Here is an 18452-nt window from a genome sequence, read left to right as displayed (position 1 = left end):
TAGTTTCTTTATTTATTTTCCAATTTCCTGGTTGGTCAGTGGCATCTGGCCACAATGATCCAGTGGGTAGTCATCAAAACTAAAGAAAGTGAATTTCTGTGGAAAATATTTTGGTAGAAAGTTTCCACCATTCAAATTTAGCCCAGGCCTGCCTTTTCATATTCTCCATTTCCTGTTGCATTCAAAGTTTCTTGTGGTGGGAAATTGTCACTGAAATAACAAAAAGTGTCCCAAAGCATGTTCCTCTGCTTCCATTAGAAGTTTTTAAAACAACATGGTGGAGAGGAGGAAGCATGTGAAGTTTCTGTATCAGAGCAAAAGACCGTGGTGTTGGTTGGAATTTAGGAACAGAAGTTTGGATTTCTCGAGCTGAGCTCTGAAGAAGAAGATGTTGGAGGATGAGGATGTCCCCAGTGCCACCAGTACCCAAGAACATTGCATGGGGCCGTCCCCATCCACATGGAATTGAAGGCACATAGGCTGATCCCTTTTGGGTTCCAAAGTGGAACCCTGTAAACCTCACCAGCAAGCGGCTGTGCCTGAATACCCAGACCTCAGAAACAAAGCTGTCCCAAGGGAGCATGCTGTCATTCTCTCCCCTGGTACAGCGTGTGCTTAGGCCTTCTTCATGTTTGTGTTAGCTGCTTATCCTCTTCTGGTTTTTAATACAATCATAGCTTTATTCTATACGGCATCCCAAGCCCTGCCTCAAAATAACACCATCACTTCTGAAGTGGACGGCTGATGAGGACAAAGGAGGTTTTCAGAGACCTTTTAGAGTGACATGTAGTAGACCACAGAGGGCTGTCTCAACAAGGGGGCAACTGATAAGGCGCAATCCCCAACAAAGACAAAACTGTGAGCAATTTAATTCAGAAGCAAGGTCCACTCGAGGTCGGGATCTGAAAAGTTTTTGCAAACAAGAAATTGGAACTTGCCCCAGAACCAGCAGAGCAGTTTGTGGGTAAATGATAGGATCATTTTATCTATTTCAAAAGGCTCTTGTCTCCCCCAAAGCATGGGGACCCTCATGCAAGAGGGATGAACACAGTCACAGTCTCAAATTTTGTAGTACTTAACAACCACCTGAACTTGTTAAATGGGGATTTCCAGACTTCACCCAAGAGATTCTGCTTCTGGAATAGGGTCTGAAATAGTTTAAATTTTTTTATTTAATCATTTTTAAAATTTTATTAGTGCATTATAATTATACATATTGTTACTTATGTGTGTATGTAACTAGGGATTGAACTCAAGGGCACTCTGCCACTAAGCTACATCCCCAGCCCGTTTTTCTATTTTGATGGAGTCTCAAAATGTTGCCCAGGGTGGCCTTGGACTTGCCATCCTCCTGCCTCAGCCCCGAGTCATTGAAGTAACAGGCATGAGCCACCACACCCAGACACATTAATTAATTTTAAAATAAGATTAATTTTTTAATTTTTAACAACCCCCTACATGCTGTTTATGCTGATACCAGTCTAAGGACGGTACTTTGAGAAACACTGTTCTCATAGTTCCATCCAAATCTCCCTTTGTAAATAGCATTTGTAAAGTGCTTACTTTGAGGAAATTTCCTGTCTTCTGAAAACTCGCTGAAAAGGCAAATTTTCTATTTCAAAATTGTATGACAGGATCTCTTTGCCCCTAAACTGTTATGGTTACTTATATTGAACATCTACCAGGTGCTTAACATTTAGGAGAAGCACTCAGATGAACTAGATTGACTGTTGACAGATTCATTTCATAGCTCTGCCTGTGAAGTGGATATTTCCCAGAGCTCCCTGAGCTGCTTTGGCCTACCCTGCAGGCTCCTAGTAACTGGGCCTTACCTGGCCATAAAAATGTAATTTGCTGCCATCCTTGAAGGAAACTTACTACCTACCTGGCTTTCTGTGAAAGCAGGCCCTGGTATGTGGGTGTGGATACAGGTTCCTCTGTCACGGTTACCCATCAGAGAGGCTGGGCTAGAAAAGATGTTGAGCTGATAAGCACGGCCCTCGACATTGAGTCTTATTAGCAGGGAGTCTTTGGTTTGGAAAACCTACTTAGTGGCTGTGTGTCCCCATGATGTATTTGGTTCATCACCAGGAAAGATCCCCAGAGGGCATGGAGAAGATGAACTTTTCATACAGCATACGATCCAGCAGTGCCACCCCCGGAACACAACAGAAATGCATAAGGATATCCACCAAAAGATAGATCCAAGAATCTCTACTGCTATGCTATTTGTAATAGCAAAAACTAGGAACAGCCCATATGACTTAACAGTGGAATGCAGGAATAACTGTATATTCACACAATAGAGTATCATACAGCAGTGAGAATGAAGGAACACATGGAGAATGAATCTCAGAAACATAATGATGAATAAAAGAAGCCATCTAGGGGCTGGGGAAATAGCTCAGTCGTTAGAGTGCTTGTGCTTGCCTTGTAAGTACAAGGCCCTGGGTTCAATCCCCAGCATCCAAAAAAAAAAAGAAGCCATCTGTTAGCCAGCTGTAGTGGTGCACACCTGTAATCTCAGTGACTTGGAGGGTGAGGCAAGAGGATCACAAGTTCAAGGTCAGTCTCAGCAACTTAGCAAGACTGTCTCAAAATAAAAAATTAAAAGGACTAGAGATGTAGTTCAGTGGGGAAGTTCACCCCAGGGTTCAATCCCCAGTGCCAAAAGAAAAAGAAAGAAGACATCCACTGTATGATTCCACATATATAATACATAGTGCAAGGTCAGAGTAGTGTTACTGTTGTAGGAGTTTATGGGGTACTGAAATATTCTGCTTCTTGAACTGGGAGGTGGTTCTTTATAAACATTTTTATGCTAATAAATCAGGCTTTTATGATTTATTAAATTTATTCTCTGGGCTGGGCCCAGAGAGAGTGTTACTTGCTCAATATCAGCCAGCCAACCAGCCAGCGTTCCCTGACACTGGGATGCATATTGATGCACATGTGGACTTGGGGAATACTAGTTCAGATAAAGCCAGGCAGGCACCTGAGGTAGCAGCTTAGTGGTACAGTAAGTGCTTAGCATGTACAAGGCCCTGGGTTCAGTCCTCAGCACCCAAAAAGATAAAGTCAAAATGGAGAGGAATGAAGAAATAAGCAGAGAGAGAGAGAGAGAGAGAGAGAGAGAGAGAGAGAGAGAGAGAGAGAGGCACCAGCCACCATTAGCTGCCCACCAGTCCTGTGCCCCTTGGTCACTGCTCCCTTGCTGTTGCTCTACCACCCTTCCTTTCAGGTGCGAGTGTTGTATCGTCTGATGCCTGCTGCAGTCTTCCTGTGGCCCTGAGTGAAGAGGTTCCTAGTTCCCTGGGGAAAGCTGAGTGGATGAATGGAAAAAGCCTGGGTCTTTGATGACCTCATAAAGCCACTGCACCTAAGTACAGACTTCTTAAATAAAAACTGAACATCCCTGTAATCTCAGGCGATTGAATGGGGATCCATTCAATGCAGCTAAATCCATTCTTGTGGACTCAGAAGACGAGGGACACAGGCACGTGGGAGGCACTCTGTGAGAGGACTCACCCGTGGATTGTAATGTTCAAGTAGAAGTACTGCCCTTCCGCAGCATGTGTTCTCAAAAGGGACAGGATCACCCCCAAGGGGATGAAAATTGGTTTTTGAGATAGAAAGACAAAAAAAAATCTTAGCTATAATAATACAATGGTTGTGCCCAAACTCAGCCCTATCTGTCAAACTTGTATTCCTTAGTATTTAATTTGTCTTGTTGGGGAGAATTTAAACCTAATTAACTCTTTCCCCCTAGGTTTCAGTGATAAGGAAAACTGCTTAAAGACACAAAAAAAGGGCTGGGTGTGTGGCTCAGTGGCAGAGCACTTGCCTGGCACTTGCCTAATTCATGCACGAGGCCCTGTGTTTGATTCCCAGCACCACAAAAACAAAATAGGAAAAAAAAGCAAGGAAAGTTCCACAACAGAAGAGGAACAGCATTACTGGCTTCCTAAGGCAATGCTCCTGATCCTTCACAAAGCCTCTGAATTCCTCTGTGGTAGCTCCAGCCAGGCCTTCTCTACTCAGTCCCTCCAGGTTTCTGGAACCCAGGTGGTAAATGGTTGGGCAGACCTACAGACGGTCCTCACTATAAAGATGGTAAGACCCAGGAGAGCGCAAAGCCTCAAAATTCTTTTTAACCTGTGGGTAGTGGAGCAAGATGGGCTGGGGCACACCCAGAAGATTACACTCAGCTCCACATCACAGACACAGATGACATGACTTGCTAAAGACAGGTATATATGGTTATTCATTATGCTGGAGTTTCAGGATTCTCGGATTTGCAGGGGAGGTGGCTCGGTTTGTCCTGGTCCCACTCAGAGCTTCCTGTGATGTGGCAAGCAGGACAGCATGACCACCACTCAGGCAGAAGGGGCAGGCTCAGGAAGCTGCACTCACCACACGCTCATTCATCTGATTTCCTCTGCTTGCTGAAATAGTAGCTTTGAATTTATGCCAATAAATTTATGCCAATAAACTTTTACAAGTTTTTTATCTGATGGAAAGTTCATTTCTCCAAAATCAAAGCCAGGCCTCTGCTAGACCTCTTAAGCTATCCTGTCCTGGGCTAGGATGAAGGTTCATTCAGCTTTCAAATTACTAGGGCACATGGTGAATCTTGGCTCCTCCAGCTCAGAATCCTTTGGAGGCGTCACTTGTCAAATGTACTCGTTCTACAGCTTCTTGCAATCAGGTCAAGGCACACCTAAGTTATTTCTGGGAAAAGTCATGTATCCAATCCCTAAGGGTTTGGTATCTCAGGAGGCTTTGCTCTTACTAGTAAGTTAACACTTAAGTAGGAGAAAAGGACTTTTGCCTTCACCACTGGATTCCTCTTCAGCTTCAAAATTAAGGTCTGTGCCGCTGTCTAGTAGCAACACTGCTGCCCAGCACTCTTTTGGTATATTGATACATGGGTTCCTGCCCAGTACCTTTTGGGAACTTAGAACACCAGAAATTAAACTATGTCATTGTTCACTTGAGAAAATAGAGCATATGCTGAAAAATCATAAAATCATATCAATGCAATTACTTACAGAAGATAATGGTATTTAAAAACACCCACAACTGGGAAAAAGGTCCACTCTTACATCATTGGTGGAACTGCAAATTGGTGCAACTACTCTGGAAAGCAGAATGGAGATTCCTCAGAAAACTTGGAATGGAACCACCATTTGACCCAGTCATCCTACTCCCCAGCATATACCCAAAAGACTTAAAATGAGCATACTACAGTGACTTGGCCACATCAGTGTTTATAGCTGCTCAACTCACAATAGCTAAACTATGGAACAAACCTAGGTGCCCTTCAACAGATGAATGGATAAAGAAAATGTTAGATATATATACATATTCACACACACACACACATATATATATATATGATGAATATTACTCAGACATAAAGAAGAATGAAATTATGGCATTTGCTGGTAAATAGATGGAACTGGAGACTATCATATTAAGTGAAATAAGCCAATTCTGGAAAACCAAAGTCTTAATGTTCTCTGATATGCGGATGCTGACTCACATCAGCGAAGAGTAGAGGTTCACTGAATAGGACGGGGGAATGGGGGGAAGGGAGGGAGAATGGGAAGGGAAAGACAGTAGAATGAATCAGATATAACTTTCCTATGTTCATTTATGAATACACAACCAGTATAACTCCACATCATATACAACCACAAAAATGGAATCCTAATTAGAATAAGTTATACTCCATGTATGTATAATATGTCAAAATACATTTTACTGTCATAACTAAACAGAACAAATTTTAAAAAACCCACAACAATTCTCATCCAGACAGCTCCTGTATTTTTCCTAGAGTAGGAAGGATGCCTTTCATATTTGATGACATGGCTGCTGGTGGCATTCTGTTGTAAGAATAAGAGAAGCTGCACGAGGTCTGCCCCTTTCAACTGGGACCCAGTGGAGCTTCAGGCAAGTGAAGGAGGGTGGAAGGAGTATCTCCCACCTGCAGCTCCAGGCAGTACAGAAATTGAGAGATTGTGTGGAGTAAAGTGAGGGGCCAAGATCAGGAAATCAAAAGGAGGAGTCTGTTGGTCACTAAAGCAAGGGAAGCAGGGTTAACTCCAAGAGCAAGTGTCAAAAGTCTAGAAAATAGCTGGGGCTCACAAACCAGAAACAGCAGATCTAGAAGGTAAACCTCTGGTCATCTTGAGCAGCACCTGGGTGGGCACTGTTGAAACTGGAACCATTGTACTTGCTAGGGCCAGATGGGGGGCATGGCCAGATCGGCCAGAACTGACTATTTTGAAAGGCTTCTCTGAGCTGGGTGGGAGATTTGACCAGGGGAAATGACTTTTCAAAATTCTTCCTGACCACCCATATAATTTGCTCAAATTAAGCACTAGGTTGTAAAAGTACCAACTCCGCTTCCAAAGGCAGGATGCTTTCTTGGCTTAGATATATTCCCTCAGGAAGGATGTGGTTGGCAATAATAATTGACCTCCTCCCCTTTTAACTTAAACTGTTTTATTTTAGAATGCCTTTACATTTTCGGAAAAATGGCAGAGACGGTCTGGAAAGTTTTCGCATGCTCTTCACCTGGTATTTCCAATTGGCAACATCTTATGTCATCGTTATGGTGAATTTGTCACAATGAAAGAGCCATCATTGGCACACTGCTGTTAACAGTTTTTCCCTAATGTGGTTCCTGTTTCAGGATCCCATCCATGATGCTACACTGCATTTTGTTGTCACATCTCCTTAGCCTCCTCCGGTCTGTAGCACATTCTCAGACTTTCCTTGTTTATGATGACCCTGACAGTTTTGCTTGTTTTCTGGAATACAGGGGATTGAACTCAGGAGTGCTTAACCACTGAGCTACATCCCCAAATCTTGATTTATTTTTTATTTTGAGACAAGGTCTCACTTATGTTGCCAAGGCTGACTGGAACTTGCAACCCTCCTGCCTCGGCATCCTGAATAGCTGAGGTTACAGGCATGTGCCACTGGGGCCTGGCTACCTGGACAGTTTTGAAAAGTACTAAGCAGGCATTTTGCAGTATGTTTCTCAGGTTGGGCTTCTCTAATGTTTCTCTTTGAGAATGGGTTCCTGGGTTTCTGGGAGGAAGACCACAGAGGTAAAGAGCCATTCTCAGCACATCATATCAAGGGCACATGCACAGTTTACCACCACAGCTATTAAACTCAATCCCCTGGCTGAGGTAGTCTTTGTTAGATTATTTCCCTCCCCGCTTGCTATACTTTTGTCTTCAGAAACATGTCACTGAGCACAGTCAGGCTGACTTTTAACCATTGTGGTTGGGACCCATTTTCAATTCTTTATTTTAAAAAGAAAGCGATGGGTTGGTATCAAAGCATCATCTGAGCAAACATATATACCCTGCTGCAACCATGCATGCATGGGTGGATTGTACAGTATATATATTAGATCTCAACAAAACTGTTACAAAAAAAGACAAGTGATAATTGAAGAATATTATTTGAAACACAAATGACTCACAAGGTTTTACTATTTTTAATATACAAAGAATCTATAAATTAACAAGAAATTAATGAATAAAGAAATTAACCAATAAAAATGAACAAAAGGATATAGATAGTCAATTCAAAAAAGGGAAAATACATATGGTCAAGATATTTGAGAAAATAACATTAATTCTCACAGGAGATAAACGATAATTCTTGTATCTTGCAAGCAAATATTTTTAAAAATAGTGAATTATAATCAGGTGAAGAGTTATACTTTATGAATTTTAAACAATTTGGAGGGTCCTTTTCAAGAAACAGAATTCAAAAATTCAAATATGAAATTTGGTACAAAGGTGAATTTTTTAAAAATTGTTTTAGCTGTAGATGGACACAATATCTTTATTTTTTTTTTACGCAGTGCTGAGGATCAAACCCAGTGCCTCACACCTGCGAGGCAAGTGCTCTACCACTGAGCTACATTCCCAGCCGGCAAAGGTGAATATTTAGCATGAAAAAAATAAATCACCCCAATTATAAGTTTTATAAAAGTTTTTAAAATGACTAACTGCCTGTTATATCTCTAGAATACCTCTTTTCATAGTCCTTGAATGCATATTTAGATGTTCCTTTGTATGATAAGTATCTTAAAGATATGTTCTGTAGAGTGATAATAAAGTCTTTTTCTTACATGCCTAATTGAAATTTGCTTTTTTCTTATTAACACTTCAGAAAAGTTTATATTTTGACTTCAAATTTGTCATTGTCAATACAGGGTCAAGATACAATCTGATGACCGTGGTAGGGCTTCCACCAGACATACTTGCTACAGATAGTACTGTTACAGATTTTTGGCCCAGAAACCCAGGAATTCTTACTCTGTTTCAGTAAGTGTCACCAAAAAGAAAAAGAAAAAAATTCTTAAAGTAATATTTAAATTCAGAAATGAATCACAATGGATTAGGGGAGAATATTGGGGATTGAACTCAGGGGCAATTGATCACTGAGCCACATCCCCAGTCCTATTTTGTATTTTATTTAGAGACAGGGTCTCACTGAGTTGCTTAGCACCACACTTTTGCTGAGGCTGACTTTGAACTTGCAATCCTCCTGCCTCAGCCTCCCGAGCCACTGGGATTATAGGCCTGCCAGTGCACCCTGCTAACAATGAATTTTAACATGACAAAAATTTACCTATCATATTAAAACTCTGCCTTAGCCTACTTGGGATGCCATGACAAAATACCATAGACTGTGTGCATTCAACAGCAGAAATTAACTTCTCACAGTTCTACCAACTGGGAATTCCAAGACTTGCAAGGTAGATTTCACTCCAAAGCCTCTTTGTTTGGCTTGTAGGTAGTATTCACATAACCTGCGTGCTCACATAACCTCTTCATGTATGTTCTAGAACAGAGAGCCAACAAGCTCTCTGGTATCTCTTGCTAGAAGCCCACTAATCCTAATAGTTGAGGGCCTCATCCTTATGACCTTGTTTAACCTTAATTATTTCCTTAGAAACCCCAGCTGCAAATACAGCCAGGCTGGGAGTTAGAACTTCCACATATGAATTGGGGGAAGGCATATTCAATCCATAATATGTTTGCTAAATTGCTATCACAGAATACTATGTTTTCATTTTGTCATAAATTATTGCAATTGTTACCATTTTAAAGCAATATCTTTTCCCTTGCTAGAAAATCCTTCTCATGCTTCATTCATGTTACATTATAAGCCTGCATATACACAAATGTAACAGGAATATCAAATGTTTTCTGTTGTGGAAATGTTCCCCAGCCACCAGTGCAACTGACGTGAAATGCTGCACTAATTCAGGGTCAGCTCCAGAATCACAGATGAGAATGAGAAGAGAAACAAGTAAAGGACTCTCACGTTAACAGGAAATGACTGTTGGTCATGCAAAAATCGATTAAATTCATCTGATGTGAGAGGAGGTATTGGAAGTTAATAATTTGTCTTTTCTCTTACCTAAGTAGTTCTGCTATTCAGCTATTCTCTGCTCTAAAAAGCAGGGTCCATTTCTGACATCGACAGAGGCATAACCTGTAAACCTTCACAGCATTCCTACTCAGCCACCTTTTGTTTCCAGAATAAGGCAGCAAGAGATGCGAAGTTCTTCCATGAGTCCTAAATGGTGTTAGTCACAGGAGAGGATGTTCAAGGTTCCAGGTTGTGCTGTGCCAGTACCAAGGAGCAGGAACCAAACAACAGAGGTTCTCATCTGTTCTTTAACAAAGTTGTGTGTGTGCATGTGTGTGCACAGGATCCATGAAAATGTGGGGCAGGAGCTCTTTTTGTTTGGGCCTGGGTATAGTACGTGGCCTAATGAAAGTCAAATGGCTTTAAATGACTGTCCTATATAAATGAAGATTTTTCAGGCTTTAAATAGAGAAAACTACTGGGAGAAATGAGTCACTGTAGGACATGTGGTGGTACAGGCAAGCCATCTCAAAGAAATCTATGCCATTGCTGAGGACATTCTTCTCACACTGTGAATAGTGATGGAGATGCCAAAACAATTGACACACAAAATTTAATGCATTGACTAGAACTTACCAGTTTTGTGGTCTTGTTTGTGTTTAAGTTGAAACCTAAAGTCTAAACAATTCTTTTCTTAAATATTTTTTAGTTGTTGATGGACCTTTATTTTATTCATTTATTTATATGTGGTGCTGAGAATCTAACTCAGTGCCTCACACATGCTAGGCAAGTGCTCCACCACTGAGTCACAACCCTAGCCCCTAAACATTTCTTAATTTTGAGAAATATCATATTTATTTTGAAAATCTTTCAAAGGTAATTAATCTTCATATGCAGTCATAGGACATGTGCTGATGACAGCTGTTAGGAGTGGATTGTGGAAAATTATCGTCCCTGTTGCTAATTAATATAAGACTTCCCAGAATAATAAAATGATTTCTTTTAGAACTACATACTTAGAAGAAGTCACATGGGTAGCAGCAAAGGAAACTGGCAATTTATGAACTCAAAGCTACAGTCTTACATTTAAATACCAGATGGTGGATACTGAGCAGGAAACTTCCTTCCACAAAATAGGAAAATACCTGTAAAAGATTGCATTTTTAGGGGCTAGGGTTGTGGCTCAGTGATAATGCACCCACCTAACACGTGTGAGGCACTGGGTTCCATCCTCAGCACTACATAAAAAAATAAATTAAATAAAGGCATTGTGTTCATCTACAACTAAAAAAAATTTTTAAAAAAAGATTGCATTTTTAGCTATTCTAAGAGGCAAAATTAGCTAATGATGGTACAAAATCGTTTTATCTGATTTGTCTTGAACCATTCAGACTGCCCAACAGAGTGCCTTGCATGCAAAAAGCACTCAATGAAAAAGCAAATTAGAAAGCAAATTGCAAAAGACACACATACACCCCTAGGAGATATATATGTATGTGTGTGTGTGTGTGTGTGTGTGTTTATATATATATGGCATGTTGGTGTTCTATAAAACTCAAACAGCTAATATAATCTATATTTTATGAAGTTTTAAAACATTAAGAATAATTTAATACATATATTAAATAATATATTATATTAATATATTAATAATATATTTAATAATATATTAAATAATATATTATATTAATTATATTAATATAATAATTTAATACATATATATTGGTGTAGAAGTTTAGATATATATATTGGAACAATGAAAACTATATTCCAGAAAGTGGTTACCTCAAAGATGGAAGAAGAGGAACGTGATAGAGAAAGTATGGCCAGCAAGATTCAAATGCACTTGAAATGTTTTATATTTAGGTCGGGTGGTATGTTCATAGGCATTTATTATATTAGCTATGTACTTTTATAAATTTGAAATAGTTTATTAAAATTCAACACAAATTCCTTCTATAAAGAGTCTATCCAAAACACTGAGCAATAAAAAAAAAAAAAAAAAAAAAGAGTCTATGCAGCATTTGTTTCTTGAATACTCTCACAAGTGCGTTGAGCTACTGCGGGTGTAATACATTACCATAAACTTGGTGCTTTAAAACAGCAGAGATTGTTAGTTGTGGTGGCATACCCCTGGAGTCCCAGCTTTTAAGGAGGCTGAGGCAGGAGGATCATTGGAGCCAAGGAGTTCAGGACCAAGCAGGGCAACATAGTGAGACTTTCTCAAAAACCAAAAATGAAATTTATCCTTTCACAGTTCCAGAACACAGGTGTCCAAAGTCAGATGCCCTAGGCCCAAATCAAGGTGTCAGGAGGGTCACACTCCCTTCAGTCTGTAGAGGAGAATCTGTCCCTTGCTTCTTCCAGCTTGGCATTGCTTCCAGCATCCCTAGGCTGTGGCTGCATCACTCCTGTTGCTGCCTCTGTGGTCAAATTGCCTTCTCTCATCTGTCAACATCAAATCTCCCTCTGCCTCTCTCTTATAAATATACTGGTGATTGCATTTAAGGCCTGGAAAACCCAGAATAATCTTCCATCTCAAGATCCTTAATTTAATCACACCCATGAAATGTAACAATGACAGGTTCCAGAGATTAGAGCTGGTTACTTGTACCTTTACCTTTGTCACAATAGGTACACAGTGCTTTTCTAAACTTGGAGTTGAATAAAGTTGGCTCAAGGGTAGTAAATAAAAGGTACTGATTAACTATCAAGGAACTTTAAGAATGCTAAGGGATTTGAAGCAAGCAGCATAGGTCTGGTATTCTGCCATTAACAATCTTCAATAAGAGCCCTGTAGGAAATTTATTAAATTTATCAATAACACCAAGTCTAGAGGAACTGTTAACAATGCTAGTGCAATAGTTTAAGAAGAGCAAACACTTTGAACTTTGACAGACCAGTAATGCTAAAGAGCATATTAGCTGCATACAATGTACTATGTTTTGAATATTTGTGTTTCCTCCAAAAATTCATGTTGAAACTTGATCCCCAGTGCAACAGCATTGGGGGGGGGGGGACCTAAAGAGAAGTGCTTGGGTCATGAGGCTCTTTCTTCATGAATGGATAAATGCCACTATAAAAAGGGCTTGCAGGAGCCACTTCTCTCCCTTCTGCTTGTCTGCCATGTAAGGACTTAGAATTGGTCCCTTTTTGCCCTTCCACCTTCTCCTGCATGAGGACATAACAAGAAGGTTCTCACCCACACCAGATGCCAGTGCCTTGACCTTGGACTTCCCAACCTGCGAAACTGTTGCTACTGGAGTTCTCAGGAAAAGGCTGCTGCTCTGGTGGTCCCAACAGACCAGGCTCAGCCATCCATCCAATATACCAGTCTGAGATAAGCAGTGTTGAAGGGCAAGAAAGGAGCCTTAAGCAGTGTGGTCATGCTAGGAAGAACAGATACAGGGGTAGAGTGATCAAAGATCTGTCTAACAGAAACTTTGAGGTTTTATGGAAAAGGAAAACAGGCAAGGGTTAAGGGCTAGTATAGCTGGGAGGTTTTCATTGCTGACAGAATAAGTCATCCTAGTCAGGCCATGGTCTGTTGATCATTATCCGAGGGCTGGTTCTATGAAATTCTGGGAAGGTCATCATTGCTGGAAGGGGCAATTCAGTTCCCATCATGAGCTCATTGCTCCTGCTTAGGGAGGAAGCCTTGGTTTCATCACAGAGTCATTGCTGCCACTTGAGGGGGGGGTAATTCTGGAAGGTGTAGGACAACTACTGAAGATTTCTAGATGTCATTGCAGGGATCTGAAACAGGATGCTATAAAAGCTGACAGTGGAATGTCACTGTAGATCATGTCTAAGTTGAGATAAGATAGCTAAATTTAGGGCTAACAAACCTTATACTACCAGTTTTTAGATGAACACTCCTTAAATTATTTAACATGCCTACATGTAGTGCTAAGCAGGAATCTAAAGACAAATACAAAATAAAGGCAGAGATGCCAAGCTTTATCCTGCTTTTAATTACCCATTGGGCATCTGCAGGTCTAAATGAAGAGTCACCACTTTTAGCAAAGGCAGGCTCTCCAAGTCCTTGTTATACTTGTGGGAAATAAGTTTCTGTTTTGTAAAAATTACATAATCTTGGGTATTCTCTTATAGCGGCACAAAAATGGAAGCCCAGGAAGCATTATTTGACTATGGGATTATATCATCTTTTAATGCAGTGAAAAAAGCAAAAATGGAATTCTGGGTTGCATATCCAAATGCATCTTATGGACAAGGAAAGATCACTTTGTATTTTCAGTGCCTGGCATAGCATGGTTCATTAAGTGTTTATTGAACAAACAAGTAAAAGAGCATATTTTTGTTGTTTTTTTGTTTGTTTGTTTTTTTATTGCAAACCTAACCCATTGCCTTGCACATGCTAGGCAAGCACTCTACCACTAAGCTACATGCCTAGTACCACATTTCAGTTTTAATTCAGTTTAAATGAAAGACCAATCAGCAGTTGTACTTTCTTGCCACTCTTCTTGGCTTTTGGATGATATAAAATGTACTGTAAACCTGGTCTTTTAGAGGTACGCAGATTAGAAGTAGATGACATGACGCTTTTCACTGCACCCAGCAAGCCATCCCATGAGAAGCTACGTGATGGGTTCTGTATGAACCCACTCAAAACACCAAGGTTCACTCTATGTAATAAAGGGACAAAATAAAGGGACAAACTAGTGGCAAAATGAGTCATACGTTCTAAAATCAATCAATAAATCTCAAATCTAACCTTTACCCTCGCTTGTGGACCTCCTGTCCTATTCCTCCTGAGGAGGCAGGGTTACCATTAATGCCTTACTGACTGGGCCTGCAGACTGTAGCCTGGATCCGAACTGCACAAGGGGACTCAGTCTGCACCACATGGCAGCGTATGACCATGTTTCACATTGTTATCGTTCTCAACCATGGTTAAAAACACAGCTTCACGTAGTGGTTTAGGTCACTATTATAAACAAAAAATGATGGTGTCATGAAGAAGCTACTGTATTTCTCAAAGTCTCAATATCTCTACATCTTTAAAACAGGAAGAGGCTAGGAGATGCTCGCTTATAGTCCCAGCAACGTAGGAGGCTGAGGTTGGAGAATTGCAAGTTTGAGGCCAATCTCAGCAACTTAGGGAGACCCTGTCTTAAATTAATTAATTAATTAATTAATTAATTAATTAAGGGCTGGGGATGTAGCTCAGTGGTAAAGGGCCCCTGGGTTCAATTCCCAGTACCAAAAAAAAAAGGAAGGAAGACATTAATTGTATCCTTCTTAAAGGTTGGTCTTAAGAGAAAGCAGGAGGAGTCCTAGTAGAAAGTAAAAGAAACAGAACCATCAAATCAACTACCTCCTGATTTAACTAAAGCCCACTTCTTCAAGGATATCTTCCCTTGTATTCATTTGCAACTACACATATCAAGGTGTGGGGCTGGGGAAAGGGAGAATCAGTATTTCCTGTGCCCACATTATCAATTCCTTTATCAGGCTTCCACTGCTCTGTTAAAATAAAAAACTCCTGTCCTTTACAGTTTACAGACGCAGATGCATCTGCTTACACCCCTCTGCTTCTCTTTGCTGCCATCTACTGGCACTTTCATAGAAGACTTTGATTTTTGGTTAGGCCTTTCTTCCTTTTTTTTCCCCCCTTGCTGTATACTGGGCATTGAACTCAGGCATGCTCTACCACGAAACCATGAGCAACCTATGGAAAGAACTTCACGGCAAAGAACTGAAGCCTTCTACCATCAGCCATGCAAGTGAATTTGCAAGCAGATGCCCCCCTCCCAGTTGAGCTTCCAAATGAATGATAGCCCCAGCCAGCACCTTGACTGCAAGTTCGGCAAAGATCCAAAGCCATGCTCATCTGTCTACATCTCCTGGATCCCTGCTCCACAGAACCTGCAAGATAATAAATATATAATATTTTAAAATGCCATGTTTCAGGGTAATTTTTTACAAAGCAATGAGTAACTATAGTTACTGCCTCAAACATCTACACACTTGATTTTTAAAGGCTGTCGGGTCTAAAATGCAATTCCATGAATATTTTATCACAAAATACCAACAGGGGTTAGGGTGGTTTCAGTTAGAAACTGGGGAATATTGTCAACTATTTCCTTTGACAATGGAGTTCTGTAACCACATGGTCTCAGGATGAAGCAATTCACACACTGCTACCTGACACTTCCTTATCAGTGGCAGAACTGTCATTTGCCCTTCTTTTGTCTTGAACTTCCTTCTGGTATGCATGTAGGGTCCATGTGAATCAACTGACCTTTTGGCCAAGTAGTAGGATATCCAATGAAGCACAGGTCTTTCACTGTTTACAATAATGCTAATAGATAACATTTACAGAGTACTTACTCTGTTAGGTGCTATGCTAAGTGTTTTATATACATTGTATTCATTCATTTTATTCCCATTTTATAGATGACAGAACTAAGGCACAAAGGTTTAAACCAGGCCTTACAACCATTAAGTGTCAAAGTTGGAATTTGAACTCTGTTATAAGGCAAAAGTTTCAAAAACTCTCAAGGAGAAGTCAGAGGAGTTTCAAGGACTAACACCCATCAAGTAAAGGGCAAAAGAATCAGCAGCAAGCTGAGCCTCTGCCATCTCCCACCTGGTCAACCAGATGCCTTCTGTAACTTATTCCGTGTATTTTTGTTGTGGCTGTTCCTGCTGCTTTTTAATTGATTCTCCATGCAGAAGACAGAGAACTCTTTTACAAAGACAAATGAGGCCGCCTGGCTGTTGCTAGAACCACAAAGCCCTGCATGTTCTGCTTGCTGCTCACCTCTTCAATGTCTTCTCGCTCCACTGGCCTCCACAGTCCCCGTGCTCCGGCCACGGGCCTCCACTCCATTCCTGGCTGCAAGTTTTGAAGCCCTGAGGTTTTCATTCCTACGGTTCTGTCTGGCTGCAGCGTCCCCCTGCTTCTCCTTGTGCCTGGTCCATTTTCATGTTGCAGATGTCACTTAAGTGTCCTCTCCTCCAGATGGCTTTCTCATCTTCTGAATCAGCGACACTTCCAGGTGCCATAGAACTACTGAAGAGTGAAGCGACAATATCCTCATCCTACCCGCTGGACGCCATCCATCACTTCTGTAACTTTTCTAGCATTTCTATTAATCTAAACCCATCTCGTTTATTCATCTGTTTACTTTTTTTCCCAACTCTCACACGAGTGTGGTGCAAGAGACGTTTCTAGGTGGATCTGCGCCAACCAGTATGGTGGCCACTACAATCCCACGTAGCTATTGAGAACTTGAAATCTGGCTAGTCTGCATTGAAATGTGCTCTACGAATGAAACACACACCGAATTTTGGAGACATAACATGAAAATAAGAATGAAAAATCTTTAAAAAAATTTTTTTTTAGTTGTAGATGGACTCAATATATTTATTTTATTTTTAAATTTTTATGTGGTGCTGAGGATCGAACCCAGTGCTTCACATGTGCTAGGCAAGCACTCCACTACTGAGCCCTGAGAAATCTTTTTAAAAAGTGTTTTAATGTGGCTACCGGGTATTCTAAATTGCATATATGGCTCACATTATATTTCTATCAGAGCTAATCTGGATCATCATAAACCCTCCTTGATGTGCATTAAATACTTGTTTACTGGAAAAAAAAAAATAAAAAAAAAAAAGAATCAGCAGCAAGTTAAATTTATCTTTCTCCTGATAACTTCCCCTAATCCTGGAAGGCTGAACTTGCCAGGAAGTTGCAGAATGTTCTTGTGGTAGAACTTTTTCTTTCCCCTCCTTAAATAAGCTTTGTTTAGAATGTTCACTTGGGACTTATTTTTATTTATTTTAATTGTACATATTTAGGTGGTACAGTGTAATAAATGATAAAATCAGGGAAGTTAGCATTTCCATCTCCTTAAACATTGTTTCCTCATCTGGGACTTACACTAGAGTTTTCTGTGCGTTAGTGTCTATGTTATCAACTCAGTCAGCAAAAAAAAAATTCTCCTAAGTTTCTATCAGTCATGTAGATCTTTTTTTTTAAAATATATTTTTAGTTGTAGATAGACACAATACTTTATTTTTATTCATTTATTTTAACATGGTGTTTAGGATAGAACCCAGTGCCTCGCATGTGCTAGGCAAGCACTCTACCTCTGAGGTACAACCCCAGTTCAGCCATGTAGATCTTGAGATCTTTAGTCACACCCACACTCACAAAGATCCTGTGTGTGTGTGTGTGTGTGTGTGTGTACCACACAAACGGTGGTAGGGATAAAACTTGGGGCCTCAATGCATTTAAGCACTCCAGCACTGAGCTACATCCCCAGTCCAAGATCTTTTAACTGAAAGCTTTGGTTTTGCTTTTCTTTGGCTTGAATAAGACTGTATTTCCCCTCCAGATTATAGAGAAGACTGAAAAGTTTTCTTCACTAGAATGCTATGTGTTGTGCTTAAAACCTGGATTAAAGTAATCAACAAGAGCTGGTCTCAGAGGAATTCCTCCCTCCAGAGCAGAAGCAGTGTGTGAGTTTAAGAATCTGAAATTTAGCACCTGGGCGACCTTTCCCCTTACTATTTAACATAAAGTAACTCAATATTTCCAAGTCTCACATACCACTCAGGGGTTGACAGGACCTGTGCTGATGCACAGCAAGTACCTAGCACATAGAAAAGCACTCAATAATTGCATGTGGTGGAGTACATAATGCCTGGTTTTGAAATTAAAATTATTGTTTTTATGATGATTCATGCACAAAAAATGTTTATCATAAACATTTATTCTCGAGTAAACATCAATTATTAAAAACAAATTCATCAGGGCACCGTGGTAATCCCAGCAACTGGGAGGCTGAAGTGGGAGGATTGCAAGTTCTAGGCTAACCTGGGCAATTTAGGGAGACCCCTGTCTCAAAATAAAAAGGGCTGGGGACTTAGCCCATAGGTGAAACACCTTTGGGTTCAGTCCCCAGTACCGCAAAATAACAACAAACAAAACATATGTTCAAGTTCTAGAACAGGTGCTGAATGGGATTAAGCACCTAACAAGTGACACATATCAGTGTAAATTTCCT

This window comes from Sciurus vulgaris (assembly GCF_902686455.1).
Source record: "Sciurus vulgaris genome assembly, chromosome: 15".
Lineage (NCBI taxonomy): Eukaryota > Metazoa > Chordata > Mammalia > Rodentia > Sciuridae > Sciurus > Sciurus vulgaris.
This window is presented reverse-complemented; position numbering follows the sequence as displayed.